The sequence below is a fragment of the Chrysochloris asiatica genome, unplaced genomic scaffold, assembly GCF_000296735.1.
Source record: "Chrysochloris asiatica unplaced genomic scaffold, ChrAsi1.0 scaffold00006, whole genome shotgun sequence".
Taxonomy (NCBI): Eukaryota; Metazoa; Chordata; class Mammalia; order Afrosoricida; family Chrysochloridae; genus Chrysochloris; species Chrysochloris asiatica.
In genome coordinates, this window is record NW_006408524.1 from 17,288,508 (window position 1) to 17,292,670 (window position 4,163).

Below are 4,163 nucleotides of genomic sequence, written 5' to 3' on the forward strand. Positions count from 1 at the left end.
ATCATTTTTAGGATGAGCAAAAAATTACTCAGAAATGGGTATTTATAAAGAGAAAACGAAAGATAGAAAAAGCAGCCATTGAAAACCCTACAGGGCACACTTCGACTCAGATGATAGACATGGACCCACAATGAGTCAGAATTGACTCAACAATTGGTTTGGTTTTAGCAAAAGGTCCGTATTACTGATTGTTCCTTGTGCCTCAGGCTCCAATGTAGCTTGGCTAGACGCTGTAAGTGATCTGGTCTTTATTTAAAATTTTTAATATTTTGTTCAACATAGTTTTTTTTAATTAATTTTTGTTTTTATAGTCTGCATTAAAATGTTGTATATCTTGATTATGATTTTTTTTTTTTTAACAATCCCCTTAAATTTCACATCCTAGGTTTTTACCTTGCTTGCCTAGTCTTGTTCATGTGGTCCTTTACAAAAAGTTTGCCAACTCCTGGCTAGATTTGTCAACTCCTGACTAGAACATAGAGATAAACTAAATTATCTTTCTAGTGAGAAATAACATCAGCACCCATTAAGAGGAAGTTTTAAGGGAAGGGGAACTCAACTAAAAGCATTGCATGTGTGTTGATGTCAGCACAATGTTGTGGTTAAGACACTGTCCATTGAACCAAATGGAAGAACTAATGAGTTCTTCCTACCTGGTTCTGTAGCCCTCAACTTGGTTTTAACCTGTACTGGTAAAAACAACAGACCCAGTCCAATATGTGAAAAAGTACTCATGATTGTGTGAATCACCTGCAACCTAATTATTCAGTTAGCTATTGCCTTCTCCAGCAAGTCCCAAGTCTCAAATCTACCAGGAGACCTAACACATTGTAAAGGTACTGGATTTCCCTGAGCCTTTACAGCATCTAGAAGCAAGAACATGTCTCTTCTATCTTTCTGGCACTTATGTGTTCTTAGCTTCGGAAGATGCCTTCCCTGATTCATGACAACCCCATCTGCAACAGAATGGAACGATGCACATGATCAGTTTTGGATCCGACAGTTGTGTTTTCATTGGCTGATTTTTGGAGGTAGATTACCAGGCCCTCTTCCTGGTCTCTCTTATTCTAGAAGCTCCACAATAACATGTTTAGCATCATAGTAACACACAAGCTTCCATCAACAGGTGGTGGTTCCCATGAGGTGCATTGATAAGTAGTCAAAACTGGATCTCCCACATGGAAAATGAGAGTTGTCTTGAACAACCACTACCCTCATTACTGGTACAAAATTATCTCTAAATGAATGAATGAACAAATAAATGATTAAGTAACACAGGTTCTGTAGAGAGAGGGCACACAACTGGGCACAAATGCCAGCTTGTGTAAACTTCAGAAACTCTCTGAAGGTCAGCTGATTCATCTGTAAAATGGAAGTGAGAACAATAACTCTTTCACAGATTTTAGGGGAGGATCAAATGATAAAATGTTCCCTGAATGTGTTTCATAAACTGTAAGAATGTAATTTAACTAAAGATTGTATTGGTTTAAGCAATACCAAGAGAAAAAAGTGCATGCTTGGGAGAGTATTTTTGGAGGAGGAGAAACTCTTTGGAGCCAAAATAAAAACATCGAGGGAAGGTCATGAATGGTTATGGGAGGTGAGTGTCTGCTACTGTCTATGCAAAACAGAAATCAAAACACAATTCCCTGAAAACAGAAAACTGAAGCTTTCAAGTATTGAAAAAGTGTGGCAGCAGACTGTAGCCATCATTCCTGCATAATGTGAACATGTTTCAGATTAGCCATCTAGTTTAGTCAGAATCCCCCAAAGCTGTCATTTTCTATTCTGAATGCTTTTCCAAATATGTAATATTCAAAATAAATGGTTAGATGCCACACACACAAAAAAAGAGTTCTCGTGTTTTTAATAGCTTGTGAAATGCAGCCATGGGTCTGCTGGTTGGGGTTGAAAGGAAGTAGCCCATAAACAACTCCATCATGCGTGACAGAGCATGTTTGAGTTGAGTTTCACACAAAGGAAATTCTTGCATAGGTCCATAGTTCCATTTCTTCCATAGTCCCTCAAACAAGGTCGCATCCAACTGGTAGACAAGACAGCCACAATGAAGCCTTGTAACCCAAGGCTCCAGACTGAGAAGTATGAGGTTTAAGATTTGGAAGAAAAGAGGAATCAATTTCTTGTACACCTTTGTTTGAGAGTGTGGTGACTCTGTACATAAGCGCTGAACTGTGAACCACTAGATCAACGGTTCTAACCCAAGAGCCACTCTATGAGAGAAAGATGAGACTTCCTATTCCCACAAAGATTTACAACCTTAGAATCCCTATTCAGGACATGCTGTCATGGGGACCAGTTGAAACAGACTCAGCAGCACTTAACAATAACAACTACAAAATTGTTTGATCAAATCTTTCCTTGCTGCTTTATCGAGTTAGAATTTGAATGAAAGCTTACTAGAAAGGGAACAATTTCTATTTAATTTTATTTTGGACCAAGTAAATGTGTATTGGAAAATATATATCTTTTGAGAGGCATGGTAACTCATTTAGATTTCTTCTAGAACTAAGAATTTCCTTTCTATTTTTTTTTTTTTTTTTAAACAAGCTTTGGCCAGTTTTCTTAAAGAAAAAACAAAAAATGCGTGAGTTATTTTTCACCAGTCTGTTCTGGCGGGCTTCTTACGATATTGGAATCACCTGGATCAATGATAGGCAGTGTGCAGACTCTGTGTACTTCCTGCACGCTATGCCCAGTTCAGTATTATTGCTGCTGTAGTGATGAACACCAGTTTTGGTCAGCATGGCATAGTACTCCATCTCGGATTTCCTCAAGGCCGGGCATTTGTTGACGAGGATGACCAGCTTTGCTTTGCCTTGCTGGATCATCTTCAGAGTTTGCGTGTAGCCCAGCACGTATTTCCAGCTTTTCATACCAAGTTGGAGCTGCGAGTTGCTCAACTCCAGTGACTTTTTCATCTTTTTGACAGCCACCATCTTCCCGTCTTAGGTGTGGGACGGCTCCCAACCAAGAGGAGCCACCAAGAGGGCAGGGGAGGGAGAAAGAAAGCCTAAGAATTACCTGTCAACATGGTTACAGAGTTCACTCAAGTTCTTAGATTCCCTAATGAGACCTGAGTCCTGATGTGGCACTGTGGGTTTATGCGCTGGACTGCAAAATCGGTTTGAACTGAAAGATTGGCAGTTCAAACTTACAAACTGCTCCTTAAAAACCCTATACAGGGTCACTATGGTCTAAAACCAACTCGATGGCACTTAACAACAACAATGAGACCTAGTGCAACACATGAAAACAGGCAGAGCAAACAGAAAGCCAAGATCTGTGTTCTACTCTTACTCCATGGAGTCATTTGCTCTACAAGTGTATCTAACACCTTCAATTTATACCTTCCTCTAAACCATTATCTTGGATAAATGGGAACCAGGATACCCATCCTCTGGTCAGGTCTTGATCTCAAAGGTGAGCAAGAACTGCTTTGTTCCTACCACCACCCAACGCTTAGACTGCCAGTGATTGATCCAGAGGGACCCAAGTCAGGGAAATCAGTCCCTACAAAATACGGATCAGATCCGAAGGAAAATTATTTTCTGCCACTGGGACAAGTCAACAGGGAAGATTTATCTGCAGGAAAGAGGAGTCAGGTGTCCAGGAGAGAAAGAGTGGGAAGGCCAAGAGATTTGGGGATCCTCAGTGTCCCAAGAGCAAGCCCCTCTCCTAAAGTACAGTTGCCTCTCAGCCCTTGGAGTCCATGAGCTGCCCAATCATGAAATCAAGCAGATCCCTGAGTTTGAACATAAGCTGCTTAGTTCAGGTTGGGTTTTTATAACTTCAACCTGCAAAGTCCCAACTATCATATTCCTACAATGTAAACCCAAAAGCTCAACTTAAGAGTGCTTATGAAGTTTCCCCATGCCAACCTCTCAAGTTTGCTGAGAAAATCAGAACTATATATTTGAAGACTGGAAGAAACCATAGAGAGAATCCGATGCCATCCTTCCTGTTTGCTGACTAAGAACCAGAGAGGTTAAGTGACTTGCTGAAATCCACATTATTTATAGACAATTCATGGATGTTTTTGGTTATATCCACATCTTCTTAAGCATGAGTGTTAGAGGTTCTGTCTCTCTTGTTTCTGTGTGTTTGTGTGTGTTTCTGTCTCTCTCTGGATAACTCTTGTTTCA

General features: G+C 40.2%; 1 pseudogene; it reads right to left on the minus strand.

Moving 5' to 3' along the window:
• Positions 1 to 2,610: 2,610 nt before the first annotated feature.
• LOC102820935 lies at positions 2,611 to 2,957 on the minus strand (annotated as a pseudogene).
• Between the last annotated feature and the right edge of the window lie 1,206 nt (positions 2,958 to 4,163).